The sequence below is a fragment of the Ischnura elegans genome, chromosome 7 (genome assembly GCF_921293095.1).
Source record: "Ischnura elegans chromosome 7, ioIscEleg1.1, whole genome shotgun sequence".
NCBI classification, from domain to species: Eukaryota; Metazoa; Arthropoda; class Insecta; order Odonata; family Coenagrionidae; genus Ischnura; species Ischnura elegans.
The window spans coordinates 116656403-116682506 of NC_060252.1; the positions used below are offsets into that span (position 1 = coordinate 116656403).

Consider the following 26104-nt stretch of genomic DNA (forward strand, 5'->3'; position numbering starts at 1 on the left):
ATACGCTCGCAGCCACAATGGTCCAGAAAGCTAGCACGGGAGGGGACGTCATTTCACACTGACCACACGCTCGCGTCTTAATCACTAGCGGCTGATACGCTCGCTGCAAGCTCGCGTCTTTACAACTAGCGGGTAATACGCTCGCCGCCACAATGGTCCAGAAAGCTAGCACGGGAGGGGACGTCATTTCACACTGACCATACGCTCGCGTCTTCAGCACTAGCGGCTGATACGCTCGCAGCAAGCTCGCGTCTTTACCACTAGCGGGTAATACGCTCGCAGCCACAATGGTCCAGAAAGTTAGCACGGGAGGGGACGTCATTTCACAGTGACCACACGCTCGCGTCTTCAGCACTAGCGGCTGATACGCTCGCAATACGCTCGCGTCTTTACCACTAGCGGGTAATACGGTCGCAGCCACAATGGTCCAGAAAGCTAGCACGGGAGGGGACGTCATTTCACACTGACCACACGCTCGCGTCTTCAGCACTAGCGGCTGATACGCTCGCAGCAAGCTCGCGTCTTTACCACTAGCTGGTAATACGCTCGCAGCCACAATGGTCCAGAAAGCAAGCACGGGTGGGGACGTCATTTCACACTGACCATACGCTCGCGTCTTCAGCACTAGCGGCTGATACGCTCGCAGCAAGCTCGCGTCTTTACCACTAGCGGGTAATACGCTCGCATCCACAATGGTCCAGAAAGCTAGCACGGGAGGGGACGTCATTTCACACTGACCACACGCTCGCGTCTTCAGCACTAGCGGCTGATACGCTCGCAGCAAGCTCGCGCCTTTACCACTAGCGGGTAATACGCTCGCAGCCACAATGGTCCAGAAAGCTAGCACGGGAGGGGACGTCATTTCACACTGACCATACGCTCGCGTCTTCAGCACTTGCGGCTAATACACTCTCAGCCACCATGGGTCATAAAGGTAGCACAGGATTTGACGAAGCCGCTCTCGCTCACCATGAAAAGAGTCGCCTTCTCCGACCTTTGTCCCCAAGACATCCCCATCGGGATCTCACATGTCCTCCTTTCCATCCAGTCTGCTCAACACGCGAGTCCAGCCGCCTACGTCGGAAGAGCCACCCTCCATGCTCCCTATCCCCCTTGATCCCATTACTGAGTCCAGGGCCCTGGGGATGGTCAGAGACATCTAGCCGCTGCCAGCGCTGCAACCGTAGTTCCAGACCCTGGCCCCAGGTCCAGCCACGGCATTCCTCTGACACAACATGAGCTGATATCGGAGACCACTCCTCTGGTCTCCTTCCCATCCCTGAATCCCAAGTTGTGCCACAGGACCACCACACGTTGGGGCCAAATGCTTCAAAGGTGATGTTAATTATTAAATTTCATGTAATTTGTTTGAATTTTGGAGTATAACAGTTTTCGACGTCACATATTCCGTACATAATATTGAAATATAAAGAAAACTTATATTTTTCCGAGAACTTGGAATTTTTGCGAAAATTAGACAGTAATTGTTCCTTATGTCCAGTAATTAGGGGGGATATTTTAATATATTATATTACGAATATGAAATTGATTTTGTACACGTTTTAAGCATGTATACATAGTTATGGCTTAAAAATATATCTAGGAACATAATAAGGTAGCAAAGAAATTATGAAACATTATTGTGTAACAGTCAATCTGTGTAGAATGAGAACAGGCCTACGACCACTGACTTAAAAAATGCTAACTCTAAATATAATCCGTCTCTAATTCGTGATTTCTCATATACAACAGTGACGACGAGGACACTGCTTCATTCTCAACTCAGCGCAGTGGATCACCCGTGGACCCTTATCACGTTGACGCCCCGGAGGACACCGTTTCCGGGGACCCGGATTCGGATACGTAGCTCCTGTCGACGGACCAGACACCCTTCCGCTGGAGGAGCTACTGGCTCGCCCTCCGTAACAACAGCTGGCGGTGAGTGTTGAATTCTAAATTTACCCAGGGTGAAGATATACCCAAATGGCGATGAATCAGTGCTTGATTTGGTATTGTCCGGTGCAAACATCCCAAAACCCACAAATACTCTTTGTTTTCTTAAGATCAACGCCCTCAGAAGAGTTAATTTCAGTTCTAGAATCAATGGTGTCCCGCAGAATTTTGATACGTGAAATACCGAAGTGTGGGTTTAAAGCGAATTTAATCCCTAAGTCCTCTGGTGGTTGCCGTTCAATTCACGACTTGAGTCCATGGACCGAATTTTATTATAGGCCAAAATCCCGCCTGAAATACGCCACCCAGGCGGTCAGCATAATTCAGTTAAACGCCTTTGTCTGCGAGCTCGACCTCTAAGACGCATTTTACCAGCGCTCTGTTCGTGCAGGCCACTGGCGGTTTTATGGAAATGCGTGCAATGATAAATACTTCGGTTTTACAAGGCTTCCTATGGGCCACTGTCTTGCTCCTGCTACCATGCAGCGGTGGGCGCGAGCGGTGGCCACGAAGTATATTCCTGGTTCCAGACTGTCCTCGTACCTTACTTAGACGACTGGTTAATTGTCTTCACCTGCGACCAGCATACTCCAAGGACCTTAGTGTTTGATATAGTGAAATTCCTGGTTGATGACGTGGGCATCAGCCTAAACAGCAGAAAATCATAATCAAATTTGTTTCAACTCCTGTAGAGGTCTTACCGTACCTCGGCGTGAAAATAGACAAGCATCAACTGTGCGACTGACGCCATATCACACGCTTTCACGCTCGAATTTAGCAATTAAGAAAATTCCTCGCCTTCGGGAACTTGATATTCCTAAATTAGCTGGTTATATTAGTTGGATTGGTTATATTATGTATTTTCTTATTATTAATGTGTACCGTCGCAAGACAATGTGGTTAGAAAAGTGTTACGAGGAAGGAATTTTCCATCAAGTGTGCCGGTGCCCGGCATTTAGTTTCTTCTTATGTTGGCTACGTCGACGCTACGCCCTTTCAGTGGGCTGCTGTATCCCCAATTGGGAATCGAAGTGATTGAACAGTTCTGAGCCCTGATGATATTTTTAAATAAACTGAAACGTTAGATAAATGCCTTATTGCATCGTATACATTTGATCTATACTCTGAGCAGTATTTTATCATTAATGGTGTTAGAGAAAGTTAAGGAAAAAATTTTTTGATACAGATAAGTGTGATAATACTCGGTGCAATTGCCATTTTCATTGAAAAATAAATGGACTCCTGAAGTGCCGGCATCGGTGGCGGCCGGGTATTGTCCACGACTGCCGAACATAAGGTCTTACGTTCGAGTCCCGCGTGTGTAAGTTTCCCCTATTCAGGGCATGGTTGTTCGTGTACGTTTAATTGTTAGATTTGTCGAATACCCTGATATAACATGGCCTAGGTGAGCTGTATTCGGTGGTTTGGGAATACAATTTAAAAAAATAAATAAAGTGTGGTTGCCAATAATACAAAATTTTATTCATATGTGTCTGATTTGGATCCAGGGCATATTCCATTGGAATGTGCCCTGCCCTGGAAGTTTTATTTTTTCCGACGCTGCTATTAGCATTCTTACTCTTAGCCATTTTACACGTTACAGTTCCCCCGAATTTCCCCGGGTGAGATTTCGTAAACTACACTAAACGAATTCACACGGAGCAGACATCAGGTAACGCGGGGCAGTGGCGTAGCCAGGGGAGGTCCGGGGGGTCCGGAGCCCCCCAAAATATAAGAACAAAATTATTATCCATCATAAAAGAAAATGAAAATTTGAAAAATCGTGAATTTACCACATATTTCTTTGGCAAATGGAGTTTTTTTTGCATAAAATGTTAAAATTAGTTTAAACTCTCTGCTTAGTAGGTAGGGGAGACCGGGGCAGGCTTTCGCATTTTTTTATTTTGTTCCCCTGCATATTATATTAAGAAAGGTGTTTATAATGCCGCGTTTATGAATACGTCTCGAAATTCTTCGGATATGGCGTGGGAAAATATAACCTTACGGCGTTACGAGTAACAGAATCGTCTAGACCGTAATATTTATTAGCAGCGGATTTTCGAATAAAGTGTTGGCAACGACTAGCCTGTGCTCCGTGAAGAATTCCAGTAGCCTTTCTCCTCTTTCATTTCGGTTAGCTAACCCATATTTCCCAGTTATTATTCGGTCTTGACCTTCGCCGACGACGGCGTTCCTGTCACCTAAAATAATTAGATTTTCTCCCCCTCTTACCCGCTTGTTAACTTCCGCTATATCTTGGTAGACATCTTATACTTCTTCATCTTCATATTCTGATGTAGGCTTGTAAACCTGCACGACTACAGTAGCTACATGTTTAGTATCTATCTTCATCATTACTATCCTTTCATTAAACTGCAGGTAGCTTTTAACACGCATCCCGGCACTCTTTCTAAGCATTATGCCTACTCTAGAATTACCATTTAGCGATCCTGTGTGTATAATTCTGTAGCTTCCGCTCCAAAAGTCTCCTTCCTGGGGCCATTTCATTTCGCTGATGCCTAATACATCGAGGTTCATTCTTCGCATCTCCACCTTCAAGTTCTCTAGCTTACCGCAGGTACGAAGTGATCTGACGTTCCATGTTCCTATCCGTAACTTTCTATCTCGTTTGACCGATGTACCCTCTCGAGTAGTCTCCGCCCGGAGATCCGAATGGGGGACTAGTTTACCTCCGGAATATTTAACCCGAGAGAATACCATCGTGTCATTATATAAATTGAGTGGAGTAGCTGTATAAGTAGATTGGAGTACTAGTTCATATTCTGATATAGGCTTGTAAACCTGCACGACTACAGTAGCTACGGGTTTAGTATCTATCTTCATCATTACTATCCTTTCATTAAACTGCAGGTAGCTTTTAACACGCACATCGGCAATTTTTCTAAGCATTATCCCTACTCCAACATTACTATTTAGTGATCATGCGTGTATCATTATGTAGCTTCCACTCCAAAATTTCGCTGATGCCTAATGCGTTGAGGTTCATTCTTCGCATCTCCACCCTTTAGTTCTCTAGCCTACCGCAGGTACGAAGTGATCTGACGTTCCATGTTCCTATCCGTACTATTCTATCACCTTTGACCGATGTACCCTCTCGAGTAGTCCCCGCTCGGAGATCCGAATGGGGGACTAGTTTACCTCCGATTTAACCCGAGAGAATTCCATCGTGTCATTATATAAATTGAGTTGGAGTAGCTGCGACTCCTCGGGATGATAATGTGGTGGTTTCCCCTTGCCTTCCACATGGCAGTACTATAGCCGTTAAAGTAAATGTTACCACGCCCGTAGTGAAATGTGTGTCGCTGTACCGACCAGTATGGTCTCCACCTTTGCACATGTGAAGAAGAGCTGCTGCCCTCTCCCCCGGGTGATGAGAGGCATAATTGTTGGCGGCTCCCAGTCGCCAAGTAACGGTATCTTAACAGGTTTCGGTATCATTTAAATGGTCTACCTTACCCAAAGGTAGCCGAATACCCACTCAGAACACCGCCGCTTTTTGTCCGTGACAGCTTTTTCGACGAGAGAACTTGCTCATCTCGCAGTTAACCTCTATATCAAGTTGATAGTCTGAGGCGTTACTTTATGGAAGTTGCTCATGATGAATGAAAAATTTTTTACTTTGTTTTTCCACATATTTATTAACACGCGACCATGGTTTCGACGCACTGCGTCATCATCCGGCGATGAGTACAATGAAGATTCTTCCTATATATAAACCAGAGTAGTGGGTGGGGGGTAATCAAGAGGTAGGGGAGAGAGGAAAGGATACAAAGGACATTAACCGAGTACAAAATTTCCCACGTTTGTGAGCATAGGCGGGGGTGGGAGTGGGTGACGGTTGAGGGAAAGGGAAACCACTAATTAGTAAGGGTCTCAGCACGATTAAAATGACTGCATGGTTTCTCAGATTGGAGGGATATATTCTCCATAAACTATATTAATGGTAACATTTATTCCTTTTCAGCTCATAGCGAATTTTTTATGGCAAGATCTGCCGGAATAAGTTAAAATGTGAGCATTTTGGCAATAAACTATCTCTCAGCACTGTTGCGAAACGGAAGTTAGTTTCGATAGGTGAGCGTAGAACTCAACACAGATCAATAAGCTGCAAGGCTAGTGAATTTCACGAATTCTTTTCAGGGAAATCTGTTCCTTCTTCTAGATCGCGTTGCATCGCATTTGTTTTTAATTTTGGGGCGTTCAAAGGCTAAAATATGATAAGTGTGTATCAACTAGCAAATCCGATTTTCGTAGTCTGCGGAAAGAAACGCAATGTAGTTCTTGGTATGTGATAAACCATACAGTTCAGCACAAGTTCACCTCTATTAACCTTACTTATTTTTACGTAATTTTTTATGATATTAGATGAGAAATTATTTATTAGAAAAATTAATTCTAAAATTTTAATATTTGCTGGCCTTGATGAAGTCCTCGCCTGTCACAGAGGAGGTCGCGGGTTCGCCTACCGCCGACATGGGTTGCTCTTACACAGGACGTGGATATTCGTGCATGTTTAACTGTCAACTCATTCAAAAACCCCGATTTTAAGAGCCAAATTAGTGCGGTTTTCGGTGGTAAGGCGGATAAATGATAAAAAAGAGAACGAAATTCGTGTAATCAGTTGACCATGGTGATCGGTCTCCATTCCTTTCGCGATAAGCTCATCGTGGCAATTGCAATCGTGATATCTTTCCGCATTTCAGTCACGCGTCGCCTTTGAACTGGACCCATTTCCTTCTTCCTCACAGTTTCGCTTACTTAACTTGCTAGACTTACGACAAGATTGCTTTCGGCAAGGAGGCGCGTGGTGGACGCTCTGAGGTCGGTAGTCTTCACGTTGTTAAGCAAGTGGACTCCGTCGAATTGGAGGTGCCACCGAAAAACTTATTCTTGTGTGTTTTGTTTTTACTGGAGTGGCAAGGCTTTAATCTGGGGTGTCATTAAAAACTTACCGACTTTTTTTTAAAACAATTAATAACATTTTCGTGTGGGTATTATGATCACTGTGTCTCCATGGTTGTGCGGCAATTTTCCTTGCTTTTACTGATGATGAGCTGATATTTATTCCCTCAAAGGCACTAAGGTGGAGAAACTGTAATTTCCTATTTTAAGAGTCACGTGCCTACAACAAAATCAAATTGGCACCGACCCTAGTTCGTGGAAATAAAAATAAAAAATTGCAGTAATTAAATACCTGATATGGTTTGACGCTGTATGATCGCTGTTGAAACGATGGAAAAATTTCTTCCTCGTAAGCTGCTAAATTTTTTTCGATGTTAAATTTCCGTACTCAGGATAAATATTAAGAACAGGCAGTTACTGGTTATACATTCCTGAAAATTGCCTCATGATATTCAAGTTTCAAACTATTGATAGGTCAAAACTCACCAAATACTAGCAGTTTTGCGGGTATGTTGCGTTCTCTTTACCCATTTCACCCTACCATTCTGAGCATTTAAGGCTCTTGAAGAAATACTGCTACTGTTTTTGTTTATTTTTGAAGCTGCTAGATAATAATAATAATCCCTCTTCCCTGAAAGAGACTAGTGCAAGTCGTAATATCAATATATACACCTAATGATTATGCAAATATTGTTTACCATGCAAAATTTTATTGAATTTTGCATGGTAAACATTCCCCGTTATATATTTTAATGCGTTCGTTCGTTCCCTCATTGACTGGGCTTTTGGCCCTTGCATTTAGCTTGCTGCCTTTGTGCGTCTTCAGACCACATTTTCAGCATTTTGGAGCGTGCCCTTGGCACTTAATTAGCATTGGAGAATTAGTCTTTAATTTGCATTGGAGAATAAATCTCGACATACGGGACATGACTTTTCAAGCGTGTAAGGGACCAGTATTTACCTTTCCAGTGTAAGTGAAGGAGAAAAGGAAAGAAAGTCTTCTAGTGAGCGTGTGCATTGCACTCTTAAAATTAGGAAGAATAAAAATTAATTACCTGATGATGAATTTCCCTAAGGTTTTATAGTTCTAAAATTAAACTTAAAAACTAATCGGCTTTACATGGCGCCGGCAGTGGGCATCTTAAAGCTTTTATAACGGGCAGTGCGAGGCCAAGAAACACAAACGCCCAGGATGAAGCCACATGTAATCTTCGTCTAGGGCAGTGATCGTCAACCTTTTTTAATTCAAGGGTAAAAAATCGATTTCACAGCGTATGGAGGGCCATATTAATCCAATTAACATCATTGAAATAAATAAAAACGTGCAATTTCAACGTGCAATATTAATTATTGGTTAAAAATTTTAATCAATGAATTTGTCGATTTTTGGCATTTTTTAATTTTTGACGAGTGTGTCGATATACATTTTATATTCTGTGTGACTACATAATATTTTCTTTAACTCTTAAGGGCCGCAAATATTTATCCGCCGGGCAGCGTGTTTATGACCCTTGGTCTGGAGTTCGTTGCGCGAAGCATCTGCTCCCTATGGTGGACTCGGGGGGGTGTGCGGCAGCTACTATTGTGCGCTCCTCAAGGTCGTCCCTGGCGACAAGTCTAGTGCCTTCCAATCCCCCCCCCTTTTCTCCACCCTTTCTCCCGGAAATCTTGGCCCCGAGTGCAACGCCTTGTCTTCCAGCTCCACAGACATCTCTTGCTTTCTCCGCCGACGGATCACAGACTCCGCACAGTGGGCTAGAATCAAAAAAAGCTGGCCAAAAGTCGCTAGAGTCCAAAGAATTGGAAAATTAACGAAACTTTTTACAAATTGTGTATTGTAAAAATACAACTTATTTAGGATTATTTAGGCCACAATATTGTTTAGAAGGGCGATAACAATTAAAATAGGCGAATGTGATACGGGAAGCAAACTCTACAGGGGCATGCCTACCTTCTGCTATGGAAATATCAAGGGAAAAACAGAATTTTTCTGCCGTTGAAGCTGTCAAATAGTTGTGCATAAGGTAAATTTTGAGTCCAAAAACAAACTTTTCTGGTATGTTTTTCCCGATATGTTATGGTCTTCTAACTTCCTCGTGTCGGGCTCCCAATGTCTCCTCGGAAAGCTGTCCTATAGGAAGAATGTAATGTTTCACAATTCCCGCTCCATGTATTAAAACTTTGTGAATAGTCCCCTCTCTATTTGCCAAGACCACATTATGTAAATCTTGACTAGTCACTTTCGTTGTATCCATAACTGAGCAACTACTCTGTGAACGTCATTCGGCAATTCGACTAGGAATACTGAAAGGAGACTGACTCGGCTAGAAATGAGCGAGCCAATCGCATAGGCGGCTTATTTCGGGAAAACTAAATTTCTCTACTGGAAATATTTGCACGTTTTCAAAGTAAAAGAACAAATTTGGGTGCACAAATGGGCAGCCGACGAGTGAAAAGGGCTTGGGGAGCGCGCGAACCGTTAGGTTTCTTACCGTTTGCACGCGGCCTCCGCGCGAAGGCTCAAGGGTAAAACCGTCATGAAAGGGTACATACCATAAAGGCACCGCATATAATTAGTAGTTGAGTGCAATGCAACATAAATTTTAACCAGTGACAGAGACCATGATAATTTATAATTTGAATATTGAATAAATATTAGCCAATAATTTCATTGTCAAAAACTTGAATCAATATTTTTAATCAATTAATACATAAAATAAAAGTGGTCACTCATCCTCTGATGACTCGTCATCACTCTCATCTTCATATTCATCATTCCCGTTGTCAATAAGTTTTTTCACTTCTGGATCTAAATCTTCCTTCAATTTACTATTGCGAAATGAAATCGAAGATATCAAGGGATCAGAGGTGAGCAGCAACCTCCGAAATAAATCTTCATTAGTCGCCTCTCTTGATATCTTCCGCGTATTGTGTTGCCGGAATTTCCTAATATCTTTATTTCTCGATTCCAAGGCATCTTCTGAAAGCTGCCCGATGGGTAGAATAGCTTCCTTGGATATACCTGCACCATGAAATTAAAGCTTGTGCACCGTTGGCGGCATATAATACCAAGGGTATTTTTTCACATACAATTTTGCTGTCGCTAGACAGTATTTTCTGAACTCACTGTGTTTGAGTGCTCGACAGCTTGAGATTGCTTTCAAAATATTTGAAAGCCTTGAAATCAGTTGTTCATGTAGTCCTGAAAAATATTTAATTGACTAAAACATCTCTCTTAATTTCAGCACCGAAGATTTTCAAATTTTGTAGCTGTCGTCAGACTCTCTTACCGGTAATTTTTGCTGATAATTTTGGGTTCGAAAAGAAGCGTCTAGCTGTGTTACCATCGTTTGTGGTGCCGTATCCTGGTTTTGGTACATGTATTATCAGGCCCATTTTTTTTAAATAACCTCTGAATCCTTTCTCTCCTAGCCTACATTTTCTGTTTACTCCCATCACTAACCTTTGCCTTAAATATGAAGTTTCAAAATGAAATCAGAATTAAAATACACGGACAGACACATTACTAATGTATTACAAGCAATAAAAGCTTCACGTAGGTTTAAAATACACTCACTTTCCACTGCTTTATGTCCAAGCGATAGGATATGCGTTAAAGACACTCCAAGCACCGAATATAGCAATGGAGAGGGGATAAGCCAAATGAAAATCTTAAGGTACTGATTGTAGTCCTCAAGTTCTCCAGATTGTTCATTTCGGATATCCTTGCCCCACAAATATAACACTTCATTGAACTGGCATTAGTAAGAGCATTGCACACCTAAAATAGATAATCATGAGCTCCTGTAGTACACTCAAACCAGGCCACAAGAGAAAAACAAAATGATGTCAATGATAGAGGTCTATTACTCGTACTAACCTTTCCGTCTATCATTGTGAGTACCATACAAAATTTTACTGAACATTTTTCAATCTCTAGATTCTTAAGCGTCTTTATTTGCCTTTCTATATACTTTTCTTCCTCAATTGAAAGCTTTTTACTTTCATTAGCCCATTGAAGACGAATCGGTCGGCAATATCTTACCGATGAAGGGCAAAAATTTCCTGGAATAAAGTCTTTCATGAAGGAGGTTTATCCGATAGAGCAGACTACATTATTTAAAGAAATAATTTCTCTTACCAGAAATATTGCTTTTCAAATGGAGAGGAACCAATGAACTTGCAAATAAATATTCATCATTCAGTTCATCCCTCGTCCATTTTTGCTTATATTGAGAATGTCCCGCACTGCCGTCGAAGCCGTACTTGCAGATCAACGTGCATTCATGTGGAATGGCGATATGTTCCATAGAATCATTTGTCATGGATTCAATGATCCATTGTGCCGTATGGTTAAGTAACTCTTATGTGCCCACCTCACACGTTTCCTCGCTGATATGTATTCCATTTGGATAAGTTGATTTTTTTGCGGAAAACACCTGATTGTAGCTGGGAAACAACTTATGCCCGTGATTTTTTGACACATGCCGGATGAGGTTGTACTGGAATTTTGCCATATTCACTGAAATAAAAAGGGAAAGTGCCGTTTCTGGTGTCATTTCCCTCTGAGAATGGTCCTTTTTCCTCCATTTGGAAAGAATTCTAGTAGCTCTTGTGGGAGTCGTCATTGTCACTTCTCTAATTACTTTGGCAGTTGATTCCTCTCCTCGCTCGCGGAATTTCATGGACGCGGCGAATGATAACTCCTTTACTGATGTAACAGCTCTTAGCTGCTCCGTTTTCCTTAGTTTTGATCTTTCACTAGAAACTTCAAAGTGTAATGCAGGTCTACCAAACACGGTGTCCTGCGGTGAATCTGTAAAAATACGAATTAGTGACATAGAAAAGTGATTCTATCTAAAAAAAACTATTTATTAAACATTTTAATGAACGCACCGTAGGTAGCAGGAAGATATTTGTACACTACTTCAGGGAATTTGATTTCTTCCTCTAGCCATTTGCTATTTATTATTAGCTCTAAAGTAGCTTTCCCTTCGCTGCGCCTTCTTCCATTTCTCAAAATATCTTGCGAAAAAGTATGCTTGTAGGCACTTCGTCAAAATACCTTTTAAATTAGCATTCAATCGATATTTTTCAATCAAAAAATCTATCACAACATTTTTTATCTCACGTGCCGTGGTACTTTTTTTCTCTCCACAATTTTGTCATGAAGCTGTAACCGCGTCACTTCTCTACTCTCCATGGTTTATATCAAATTTAGTATCAAACACTACTATATGAAATAAAAAATATCAGGTAATCAGTTCCATCGACAACCCAACTATCATCAGTCATACATGGGTAGCAAAAAAAAATGCGGACTCTAACGAGGAATCCATTTTAAAAATGAACATTTTGCTTACCATTAGCACTCTTCTCACCACAATGGAGAGTAAAATCGTTTTCGATGGATGAGGAGTACACTTATTGTAGTCACAACGAAACGGAGGCGGGTGCAAGGAGGCTTTGCTTCCCAGGTACAACTATATCCTCCTTTGAAGTGCTTCTAACGTTGACAGATCAATCCAGTGTTATCACACAGCACAGTCACTTACAGTGGATGTTCACTCGACACTCTCTAGGACAACTGATGCATGTGGTGGGCAAAAACAACCGGAAAACCCCTAGGGACACTAACTGAGAATTCCATTTGTCGGAACAAGTGGCGGAAAGGGTCGGCAAGAGGCGAAAACGTGTAAAAAGCATAACTTGGGATAGCTACCATAGAATTAGGGGAAGTAGAAAAGAGTCATTACCAGCAAGGTTGTAAAACCAGCATTGCCGGGCCAGTAAGTACGGAGGGTCGCAAATCCTCAACCAGCCGGCGCGGGCGCCTGCCGCTGCATGTGCATGACCTTCCCTAAACCCCTCGACCACAGCCTGCTCATGATGCTTGAGGGAAATCCGAAATTCTGGAAAAATCTTTTCAAAGATTTTAGCCCATAACTCTGCTGAGAAACCTCCCAATTACCTCCTAATCGTAGAATTGCCAGTCACCAATTTAGCAAGAAACTGTTATCTGCGCCAAGATGTACGTTGAATTTAGCCATTTATAGTATAATATGCAAAAATCTAGGTTATTAGTATTCATAAAATATGTATTCAAGTGACTTATGTCATTGAACAGGCATTCCGTCGTCTTTATGCACGGATATCATATCCTTTCCTCGCTTAGTCCCGCCGCCGTTTCGTGGCCGCCACAGTGGTCCGAGTGGCCGGGGTGGATTCACATAAATATGGTTGTTAAAATTAGGATCGCAAGTTATCGCAAAAACTGCATTCTGTAAATTGTTCTACATGCTTTTTTCTATCTCACAGTATAAATAACTCTGTGTAGCCTGATGTACATATAAACGATAATTACCGTTAAACATAAAATTTCATGGAAAATCAACACAGTTTTTGAAAAATTATAAAAATATTAATTAGCAAGTAAAATCAAACAAAAACTCTCTCCATTCATTTAATAAAGATCAATGTTATGGATAAAAATACTTTGAAACCAATATTCTTAACAACGACTCTGTAATGAAGCCACAAATTTAGCTATTTTCAACGGAAAAAATCAGGTCACTAAAGTCTCTCTGACATGCTCTACTTTGACCAGCTGTAAAAATTATATTAACACATTCTATGCTCTGTATGGCACCCTATCTTAAAGAGTAAATGCTTAATAATAAATATCAACTGTTTTTGGTTGATTTGCGCTAACTTCATTTTTCGACTTTTGGCCAGTTTTTTTCGGTTTTGGCCCACTGTGCGCCGTACAGTGGTCTGAAATCGGAAAAAGCCGGACAAAAGTCCCAAATGGCTTTTATTGAGATAGGGACCTAAAACTTGGCACAAATACTCACAAATGATGGTTAATTATGGACTTGTATGCCATTTTTCATAATTTTGATCCGTTGTTGAGATGCAGCAGCTCAAACATGACCAATTTCCAAAAACTCGGGCGAACTCGCTTTTCTCCGAAAATCTTTGAACTTATGCAGGTGGTGTTGCAGTTGTATGATATTTATGGAATAAAAAACACTAAATTCCTTTGAGCAAATGCTTTGGCCATATTGTTCATGATTTTTGAAGATTTTGGTTTACATTTACATGGTTTTACAACACAAAATGGCGTACCCATTTTTCGCGTGAAATTTCAAATATAGTAGATATTATCTTCCGTTTACGAAATATGGTAATCGGGAAATTTACATCACAGTGTGAAGTAGACATTTATTAAGAATACTGCGAAGAAATCTTGGGAAAATGTTTGCGAGCACGAATATGAGAGCGATTTTTCGATCGCGCGTCAAGTGAGAGCTACGCCACGCGGGACTCAGAGGCTCGGTAACTGCGGGCGATTTATCAGTTTTTTTTCAGAATTGCTTCTTAAAAATCACCATTTGAAGCATGACACATAGTAAGCATTGACTTTAAACACTATTACCAAGATAATGGATCAATAGATTAACCGGTTAACGCATTACTCTAGTGAAGATGGTAAGGATTAGATTTTTGTCCGTACCATTCTACGTTCACGAAGTATGCTTCGGATATTGAAGTATTGTTAAGAGATTCAGTTGGCATGCGAAATAAAGAGAGAAGTAAACAGCTTCTGGGGAAGGCAACGACCTATATTCTTTGTCCCTACCACTAGCTACCCTCCCTTTTCAACCCTCGCAGAGGAGGGTCGCGCGGATAGTGGCGTTTAATGACCACGCAAGGCCTTTAAAGGCAAAGGTATGTAAAGGGTCCTTCTACACGGGTTTTTCCTTTTTGATATCACCATACAATAGGAGAATGTTTGAGGGAGAAAGAAAAGATAACTTTTATCCTTGAATTCATAATTAAATATTATATTAATATGGTAAATAAAGAGTTAAATTGATTTTCTCAAATTTAACTTTTCATCCATCGTTATGCAGCATACAAGAAACACGTTTGATAAATGCAAAAATCATTATGAAATCAAACATTTGCGTTAATGAAGTTTGGAAACTGTTTTTTAAATTCGTAGTGGAATATTTCAATAATAAAAGAATGTAGAATTAGCGGATTACCAATCATTAGCTCTAAATCTTACGAATTAATTTAATGTGGAGTTATAAACAAGAATATAAAGAGAATACGTACTTCGGAATTCATCTTTTACATCACTTTTTTAATGAGGTTTTAGATTGTCTTTTTTCTAGAGATGTGCGAATAGTATCCGCGAATACTCGAATACCTCGAATACTAGAAAGTATTCGATATTCGAGATTTCGAATAGTTATGCGAAAAGTACCGCCTCGAATACCTCGAATACTTTGAATTTCGCGTCATACACTGTCGCACGCACGTCGTTGGTAGTGACTCGGAAAAATGTAGAGAACTGTAGTCATTTAGTGCTCGCAGCGCCGTTTTACGCAAGTTGACGAATTGCATCAAATTCGTGGATTTTAGCGGTGAAAAGTGTTCGACGAGGGGAACCGAAAATAGTCGGGTGAAAAAATCCGAAAATCCCCCATTCCCCCCACCAGGAGAAACTCAGTGCCGTGGGATAGCAACCTTAGGGCATTTCCCACGATCCTCTATCCCCCTCCATTCAGCACTCGCCTCAACCACTCTGACGCTTTCCTCTTCTCCGAAATCAAACATAAGGTCCCAGCTCGCGCAGGGATCGCATTACGAAGACCCCTGCTTCGAAAAAAATATCGAGTTACGAGAACAATAAAAACGTGTTTCACGCCCTCCCCCCTTTTCTCACCCACTGACCTTTTTCTGGCTACCTGCTTCGAAGTTCCCCATTTCTGGAGGTCAACTGCTGTGTGAGTACCGTGGGATACTTACATTAGCGCATTTCCCAAGGTCCGGTATCCCTCTCCATTCAGCACTAGCCCCCCTCTGAGGCTTTCCTCTTCTTCAAAATAAAAAAAAGGTCACAGCTCGCGCAGGGATCATATTACGAAGACCTTAGCTTCGAAAAAATACGCGAGAACAATAGAAACGTGTTTCGGGCCCTCCCTTTCCTCCCCCACTGACCTTTTTTTTCCTACCAGCTTCGAAGTTCCCCATTTCTGTGGAGGTCAACCGCTGCATGAGTCATCTATTAACACAAAGGGTGTCTAAGAATGACTTTCGTCAATTGATGTTACACCTTTATTGAATTGAAATATTAGTAATGTGCGCGTAATTTCAAAAAGAATAAGACCAAACACGACGTATTTCTGAGTTTATTTAAGCATTTTACGCAAAGAAATAAATGTCAAAACACGACGGAGACTTAGCATTCTGGCGAAACTCGATATGAGCAGCAGAGCTTCTCGGAAGTTGATGCGGTATTTTTTTCCAAAAACATATATCAAGTTACAATTTATGAGTGGTGCTATAAATCTTTATTGTTACAGTCACAGACAAAAGGATACTTTCTCAGAATATTTGGTTTTTCCCTGATAGCAATTCCAATTCATCTTCTTATCTCGTGAGAACTCCCAAAGATGGACTGAAAATAATTGAAGAAAATCCGGTGGAAAAGAGCTTGTATTTTGCAAAATGCCTCAGATTGTCAGCTAGCACTTGGCAGCAGGAGTGGGGGTAAAGCGATGTTAGTTGAATTAATTATATGCCCAATTGTTTCCATAAAATTAAATTATTCATTAATCAGCTAAATTCCTGTTCGAATCATTTTAAGGAAATCAAAATTACTCCCCAAAATCTTGTGTTGCCTGCTGCATAGGCAACCGAGTCAAACATTCCAGCATTCATCATTTAGTATTCGAGGTATTCGAAATTCGAGGTATTCGAATATTCGAGCTATGATTTAATATTCGAATTCGATAATCGAATTCGAGAAATCTGCTATTCGACCCATCTCTACTTTTTTCATTAACGGTAATTCAACTTTCAATCCCCGAATGAACTGTCGTCACTGATGTCTGAGTCCTCTTCTTCAACATCATCCAAAATCAGCAGATATCTTAAATCTTTTGGCATTTCTTTTGGTCTTCTCCGAGTTGATGTCAGTGTAGAGGAAAGAAACGGATCAGACGTTAACAGCAGTCTTTTGAATAGGTCGTCGTTTGTGGCCTCTCTGGAGTGCTTCCTACGAAATCTCATGCGGAATGTACGTGTGTTCTTATTCCGAGCTTCCAGTGCCTCTTCTGAAAGTTGCCCCAAGGAAAGAATCGCTACTTTTGCAATTTCGCTTCCATGCAGCAGTACCTTATGCACCGTGGTTGGCATATAATACCACGGATACAGGTAAACATATAGCTCTGCAGTTCTCTGGCAATAGTCCGAGAAAGCTATATAATTTAGTGTTATGCCACTTGATACTGCCCTCAGAATGATGGAAGTTTTTTATTAGATCAACATTATTATTATTATTATAGTATTCTACCGATTAAGGTAGGTTTTCATGGAGTATCTCCCTTTCCTTCCAGCACTGCCTTCTTTAATTCACTGTAAGGCCTACTCTCCTTCAATCTATCTAAAAATTCTATTCTTTTCCTTCCCCTCCCTCGTTTACCTAACATTCTACCCTCTAATACCATTTTCAACATCCCCTCACCGCTAAGCACTAACTCCATCCATACCTTCTGTCTCCTGCGTATCTCATCTAAAAGCTGCCTCTCCTCGCCAACCATATCCAGCACTTCGTCGTTCCTTTTCCTCCCCGTCCATTTCACCCTCTCCATTCTTCTCCACACCCACATCTCGAATGTCTCCAATCTTCTCTCGTCTTCTTTCCTCAGTGTCCACGTTTCCGCACCGTAGAGAGCTACCCTCCAAATCAAACTCTTCACTAACCTTTTCTTTAAACTCTTACACAACGATCCTCTCAGAAGCTCCTTCCTGTTCATGAACGCCTCCTTTGCTAATGCTATTCTCTTCCTGATGTCCTTACTACTGTATCCGTTTTCCTCTAACGTACTGCCTAAATAGTTGAATTGTTCAACCTGCTCAAGTTTTTCACCACCCACCTTTATCTTGAGTCTCACATTCCTCGCTCGAGATGCTTTACAAAACCGCATAACCTTAGTTTTCTTGTGATTAATCCTCATCCCATACTCCTCGCAACGTTCGTATAACGCATCCACTAGAGCCTGAAGCCCCCTCGCTGACTGGCTGGTCAACGCCTGGTCATCCGCGAATCTCACTGATTTGAACATCATTCCTCCCACTTTTATCCCAGCTTCTAACTCATCCCACGCTTCCCTTACCATCTCCTCAGCGTACACGTTAAAGAGCAGCGGCGATAGAGGACAGCCTTGCCTCACACCTCGGCCGATGCTTGCCCACCCAGATTCTCCGTCCGCTACCCTCACTTGCGCCGTCTGGGCCATATAAAGATTACGAATCAGTCGTCTATCCCTCTAATCTACACCTATTCTCTTCAGAATATCCATCAACTTTGCCCAGTTCACCCTATCAAACGCTTTCTCAAAATCTACGAAACACGCATATACGTCCTGGTCGTATTCTAGGTTCCTCTCGACGAGGGACCTCATTATTGCTATCGCATCTCTAGTTGACTTCCCTTTTCTGAAACCAAATTGATCTTCGCCCAAATACTCATTTGCCCTCGCCTCCATTCGTCTGTTCAATATCCTCAGTACCACTTTCGCCGCATGCAATATTAGGCTGATAGTCCTATAATCTCCGCATTCCACAGCTTTCTTCTTTTTCGGAAGCGGAATTAAAACCGTCTTCACGAAATCTTCCGGCCAACATCCCTCCTCGTAGATCCTGCGCACTAGTTCGAAAAACCTTTTCTTACCTTCCTTCCCTAGATTCTTCAGAAGCTCACACGGAATATTGTCCACGCCTACTGCTTTCCTAGCCTTCATATCACGAAGTGCTCTCTCTATTTCTGAATCTAATATCTCCGGTCCAAGATTATCATCCTCCACTGCACTTTCCTCCTCTAGAGTCAATCTCTCTGGTCTGTTCCCTCCGTCATACAGGTCCTCCACGTATTCCTTCCATCTACTCTTTACCTCTTCTTGCTCGGTTAGCATCCTCCCATCTTTAGCCTTAATTTTAGACATGCCTTGTCCTCTTTTGCCGCCCAACAGCAACTTAACTTTGGCGTACAACGCGTCTACTTCTCCATCCTTCTGGAACTTTTCCATTTCCTCGCACTGTCCTTTCCACCAAGCCTCCCTTGCCCTCTTAGTTTCACGTCGTAATCGATTATTCAGTTCCCTGTACATTCTTTTTCCCTGTTCTGTGTCCACGTTCTTCCACTTCCTCCTCTCCTCCATTTCCCTTATCATCTTCTCCGTTATCCACGGCTTCTTTATCCTTCTACTGTTCACGTAGCCAATTGACTTCTCCGCCGCTTTGACTATTCCCGTTTTTATATTATCCCATCTTACCTCAACAGTCTTGGTGTTGTCAATGTCCCGCATACTAATGTCCACTAGTTCATGATATTCTCTCCTCATGCTCCCTTTCTGGGCTTCTACGTTCCATTTCTTCGTCTTCCTAACTCTTATAAGTCTTTTGAATCTTACGTTGCATTTCATGAGCACTAGATTGTGGTCCGAATCCGCATCCGCTGCAGGGAAGCTGCGCGAGTTTTTCACACTATTCCTAAACCTCTGTCTTACCATAATGTAGTCTATTTGATATCTCCCCGCATCCCCTGGACTTTTCCACGTGTACCTTCGCCCTTTATGATGATTGAACCACGTGTTTGTGATGAATAATTTGTTTCTCCTACAAAATTCTGCTGCTTTCTCTCCCCTGTCGTTCCGTTTTCCTAGACCAAAATCTCCTATTTCGTTTCCATCCCTGCCTTCCCCGACTGAGGCGTTCCAGTCCCCCATTACTACCAGATTTTTCTTACCCGGTGTGTCTCTAATTATTTCCTCGAGCTGTTCATACACCTCATGTACTTCTTCCTCCCCATGATTGCTAGTGGGCATGTAAACTTGGACCACCACAAGGTTGGTGGGCCGCGCCTCAATTTCTACCACCAGAATCCTATCGCTTACCTGGTCTATACCTACCACACGCTTACCCATCTTCCCGTTTAGTACTAAAGCTACCCCCCGCTGGCTTTCTTCCCCTCCACTATATATAACCCTATACCCATCACTCCAATAGTCCTCGCCATCCCTCCACCTCACCTCGCATAATCCTAAGATATCTATCCTCCCTTTATCCATTTCCCTTTTGATATTTTCTAACTTCCCCGCCCTCATCATAGTCCTCACATTCCATGTCCCTATATTCATCGATGCCTTCTTCTTCCCCATCCACTTAGTCTTCTTGTCCTGCTCCTGGGATGCTACTGCTGATGCTGAAAAAGATGATGATGATATATTTCTGCAAGGATTTCGCATGATACGGACCCCGAGGACCTTGCCAATCTCGTTGCCACCTACGACACCCGCCCTTAAGGGCTGGGTCTCGTGATTAGACTATCCGGGGCTAGTTTGATCAAACTCCATGTTTTCAGGGAATAGATAGTTGGTAGGGTTTCCCACTTCCATTCCAGCAGTGTTTTTCACGTGACACCATCACGTGGACTACCTTTCGTCTGGCTCCTACCCTTCGACCTCTCTGGCTTGGGTGGCCCTACAGGGACTAATTTCGAATTAATCCCGCCAGTGCAGCTCTTAGGGTCATAGGAACGCACAAGCCTTTCCACCGTGACAAGGTTGTAGCCCAAGGGAAAGGATCAACATTGATACCTGTAATTAAAACAAGATAATTAATTTACTGCTAATGTCACATTATACTTTCCCATTTTTATATGCAAACATATGCGTGAAGTTATGCTATTACATATGTTTTCCTAATACAGAGCACGTTCACTCAATTACCTGTCAAATCAGCGGCCAATTCTGGGGAATCGAAGAAGCGCCTGGCCGAATTACCGTCATTTGTGTTACCAGATCCAGGTCTGGGAACATCAACGATTATCCCCATCCTTTCCTTGAAAACCTTCTGAATTCTTATTTTCCTCTTCGTAAGTAGCGTTTTGAGATTACCTCGAGCCTGTAAAGAGTTTTTTTCTCGTAATTTAATGGCATTTTCACCATTGAACTATATTCAAGCTTGTTTGTATTCTTTCTTACCTGCCACTTTCTGAACTCCAGCCTGTACGATATGTGTAGCAAACATTCAAAAAACCGGATATAGCAATGCAAGGTCAATATTCCGAAGGAATATTTGGTCACATCTACAGGTCGATTCCTTAAATCCATCAAATTATTCATCTCCGCAGCTGTTGCTCCGCAGATGTAGCACCTCATACTCGGGTTGCCAGTCAATGCATTGCATACCTAAAATAATCGTCATTCATTAATTTTAATCCATAAACTTTAAAATATTCCAGTCCATCACGATATAAGCATGAATTTTTCTTACCTTTCCATTTATCACTGTTAGCAACAAGCTGAAGTTGACCGAGTAATTTCTATTGCTCCAATTTTTCAGGCCGTCAATCTGCCTTTGTATATATTTGCTTTCCTCAACAGCAACTTCCGTAGTTTCCTTCAACCACCGGAGGCGGATAGGCCGGCAAAATCTTGTTGACGATGGGCGAGGATTTTTCCATATTATTTCATCTAAAAGAGCAGAGTTGGAATAGAGTTATCAATTTTATTACAGTCTTATTTAACATTAATAAGCAAGATATGGAATTTAAAACGCCTTAAACTCATACCATTTTCGTCATTTACCAAACGAAGTGACACCACGGAGCTCATGAATAAATATTCATCCGAAGTATCCGCCTTTACCCAACCCTGTTTGTATTGGGAATGGCCCGAACTCCCATCAAATCCATATTTGCATATCAACGTGCAGTTCACCTTGCTGGACGCAGGAACAGTTGATTCGCACTCCAATATCCTCGATACTGTGTGGTTTAGCAAGGATTGTAGGCTAACTTCGCACTCGTTCTCTGTTATGCGTATATCTTGTGGGTATGCAGCTATTTTTGCTGTCAACACCCGTGTGTAGCTGGGGTACAAAAAATGTTTGTGAGTGCGAGCGGAGAATTTTAACGCATTATATTGACTTTTGGTCAGCCCAATGGTGATGAAAAGAGATAATGGAGACATTTGTTTTTGCGCCTCATCACTTTTCTCTACTTACTTAGAACTTTCTTAGCTCTTGTTGGAGTTGTTGTAGTAACTTCCGTTATGAAATCCGCGGCTGCAGTATTTCCTTCCTCCCTTAAACCAAGGGTGATGGCTAATGCCAGCTCAGCTACCGAAGAAGTACTTTTTATGTTCTGAACTTTTCTTCTCTTGGATCTGTAACACGAAGAAGTAAAGTCTTTCTCGGGCCGCCCTAATGAACCTAACAAAGCAATAATAGTAGGATATAGAGTGGTATATAGAATGCATTGCATATGGAATAAGTTTAGATATTCAGAAATTAAATTTACTAAAAACGTTCAAAACATACGTAAATATAATACATACCTGTTGCCTTTGAGGAACCAGGAAAGTATTGCCGGACAGCTTCAAGGATAATTATTGGCTCCGCGAGCCATTCCTTACATCGCAATAAAAATCGTTTATTATTACGGTAACATTTGTTCCATAATTTTTCGTAATATAGCCAAAATTCCAACCTGAGAAATTCTCGGAGACCATCAACAGCTTCCTCATAGCTCTGGACATTTAGTCTCCGCGACAAAAAATCCAGTAAGAGTATTTTTTTCTCGCCTGATGTTTTACACTTTATTTCTAATATTTCATTATGCAACACAGAACGATTTATTTGATATGAATCCATTACCACCCTTGAAAACAAATCAAAATGATAATTGCCATGATGATAATCTAAAAGTGATATAACACATTGTTTAAGAAGTAGGCAAACACACCTATATTTGGTATGGAAATTGGTACAACTTACCTTAAACATTTTCAAGCTGAAGAATCACAGTTCCGTCCAACTCCGAGAAAAGATAGTAATTATTAGTGATAATTCAATAAAGGTCGAACGAAATCACTAGGCAAGATGAATTTAAGAATTACACTAGAGCACGACACGTCACTAGGGCAACAAACACGGCCTTTCTTCACCGATTCCAAAATAAAACTGCAAGTTGACGTACGTCTTTGCCTTGAAATTCACCCCACCAATGAATTTACTATAACCTAACACACAAACAGACTTCCGAGTCTCTTTTTTGCCTTTCAATACTATTGCCTTTTCGTAGGATCCCCAATTATAAAAAATACCACACACTTGAAGTACACCCGATGAGAATTTCAACACACTGCCTGAAAGAACACCACATAGCATGAATGACTCTAGTGGACTGAAGCTCGTGGTTTATAAGGCTCCTCAAGAGACGAGAAAATATCTCGAAGGAGTCCTGCTATACGCTGACTGTATATATGGAATCATATATTCGTTGATTACTGTCCAGAAAAAATAAAAAAAATAAATGCAGAGCGAAGCACATGGCCCCTTCGCTTAGGACGCTAAGGATTAATGAGGCGGACCAAACACACTTGGGGCTCGAGGTGACGACAAACAAAGAGAAGACGGAGAGAAGGCATTGAGCTTAGAAGATACCGTATCTCAAGCTAAAGTAGCTGACCTAGCTAAAGATTTAAGACTGCTAGATTTTGGATGATGTTGAAGAAGAGGACTCAGACATCAGTGACGACAGTTCATTCGGGGATTGAAAGTTGAATTACCGTTAATGAAAAAAGACAATCTAAAATCTCATAAAAAAGCGATGTATAATTTATCTGTATTATTTGTGTCTGTAACTTATTTTTATTGCACTGTTGGCGCAGTATAAGGGAGCATAAACGGAATGACAGAGAAATACCTTCTCGTTTTAATGTATAAGATAAAGGCATGTGAGCTCCTTTAAAGTAAATTTAATCCGACAGGAAAAATAGGCCAAGCGGACTGGAATGTCGCAGGAGTTGATGTGCTCTAGTCGGAGGACAGAACGAGAGAGAGCGAACGAAAGCTCGAAGGGGTAACTTTGCAGGTGCGCTAACAAGTTTCGCAGAAGACAGCTTCTCTAGCGGCAAGTGCTAGGACTAAAAGTTACGTAACTGCGCACATTAAAAAATATTCTCAACATTACCCATTACCTAAGGCAGTCATAACATATCTGATTTTTTTTAATTGGAGTGGCTGCGACTCTCCGGGGTAATTATGCGGCGGTTTCCCATTACCTTCCACATCGCAGCACTACAGCCGTTAAAGTAAATGTTACCGCGTCCACAGTGAAATTAGTGTCCTAGGACTAACCACTGTGGTCTTCTCCACTCATGTGAAGAAGAGCTGCTGCCCTCACCCCCGGGTGATGTGAGGCGTTATTGTTGGTGCCCTCTCATTGCCAAGTCACGGAATTTTCACAGGTTTATTGTAACATTAAGATGGCCAAATTTACCCTGGGATGGACCCATACCACTTCTGAATGCCATCAATTTTTGTCCACGAATGCTTATTATTTGAGTAAACTCGTTAATAGCGCAGTTTAGCTCTATATCTAGAGGTCGACTCACCATCCGAAACTGGTGGAGGCATTTGGTGGCTTTCAGCTCAGCGGATAATTACAGTCCCTTAAAAAACTTGGTGACTTCTGCACCTATGATAACGTATGGGTGTAGGTTAAATTTTTATATAAATGTTGAAAGAAATATTTTACTTGTAAAAATATTTCACGTACCTATTTCTTCCATTTTTGCTGTCCTGAGATATCACGCGATGATATCTAGTCATTTTCCGAAACTTCGGCAGGTATGGAAAGCCTAACCTGATGCATTGTTTGAGAAACATTTTTGAACGTTGGACACCGAAAAAATGTGTATTCTTAAATATATTCCCGGGGTGAGCTCTACCCCCATCTTCCCGATCCAACCCTTGGGTTTAATCCCTAAATGAGTGACTTTATGTGAAGTTTATGCAGGCCTCGGTGGCTGCGGGCTAAAGTCGTTTCATTCTGTTGGGCAGTTACTTCCCAGTGGATATTGTGATTTTTCTGAACACAGTGTTCAGCAATGGCCGATTTTTCAAACTGTCCGAGTCGGAGGTGGCGTCGATGCTCCTTCACCCTCGTCTCAATGGTCCTCTCCGTCTCTCCAATACACACTTTACCACATTCGCATGGAATGCGGTAAATGCCGGCTGTCTTCAGACCAATAGGGTCCTTAGCTCGGACTAACTGATCCCGGAGTTTGCCAGGAGGAAGGTGAATGCTACGAATATTGTGTTTAGCAACGTCGGCCTACACCATGCAGACCCTGACCCGGTTGGAAACCCGAGAAGCTTTCATCCACGCTATTCACCGGGAAAATCTCAGATTCTTCATTACCAAATAGCGTTGTTCTCGGGGGTGTGGCAATGAATAAATTAAACAAAAAAGTGATAGATTGCCCAGGGATCTGGATTTCCCCATTTCTTCCCTAACTCTGTGATTTCCATGCACCTTTGGCTTTGCTCAGGACGAGCTCTCCCCGAGCATTCACTGATGTGTTTCTCTTTCTCTCTTTCAGTGTCCACACTCTTTCCTCCGATGGGCATCGGACTGCTCGTGGTGAACACGACGGATGCCTCGCCTGCGGAGGTGCACCATCCGCAGTCGGTGGAGCTCGAGCCTCCCGCTCGGAGGAACCTGAGCATGGGGAGCCGTCCAGCAACCTGCACGTCATGGAGCACGTGCGACCCGCCAAATTGCCCTCGGCCACCGAGGCGCCATTGGACGAGGCATCTGCTAATGCAATGGACGAAACGATCGCCAAACTAAGGTTTGTACTACGTCTGAAAAAAACATGGATAAATGCACTGTATTCACTGGAATAGCTCTTTTCAGCATTCCTTCAGTAGGCGAAGTGCTTCCTCGGAAGGTTGCAGTGCTATAAATTTGAGAAAGAAGTCAATAATAGTGTTCGGAGGTAAATATATTAACGCAATAAAACTAAAATCTGTCCATTTGCGTCGCAAGATGTTTTCATCGTGGCAAAAGAATCGCCAGATAATTTGTTTTGCTCATTTTAGGTATTTTGCTGAAAAATATTAAAAATTAATTTTTCTCAATTTTCTAAAATTAGGTCATTATTAATTCGTACAAGATGTTAATCTCTAACGCAATCAGCTCCTTCATCAGCGTCCACGTTCCACGCTATAATCTTTTCCAGCCTATTCTTTTCAATTTTAACCTGCAATTCTATCAATAACTCTCTTCTGTTTATCAAGATCTCCCTTTACATTGGTATTCCCTTCCTTGTATCTTTATAGCTCCATTTAGTTATTTGTT

The 26104-nt window shown here is 41.8% G+C and overlaps 1 long non-coding RNA gene across 1 annotated transcript; it reads left to right on the plus strand.

Moving 5' to 3' along the window:
- The first annotated feature begins 1084 nt into the window (after window positions 1-1084).
- LOC124162406 lies at window positions 1085-25710 on the plus strand. The gene is made up of 3 exons (XR_006865553.1): window positions 1085-1335; window positions 1753-1938; window positions 25344-25710. It is a non-coding gene; the product is annotated as an uncharacterized LOC124162406 (long non-coding RNA).
- Window positions 25711-26104: the final 394 nt, after the last annotated feature.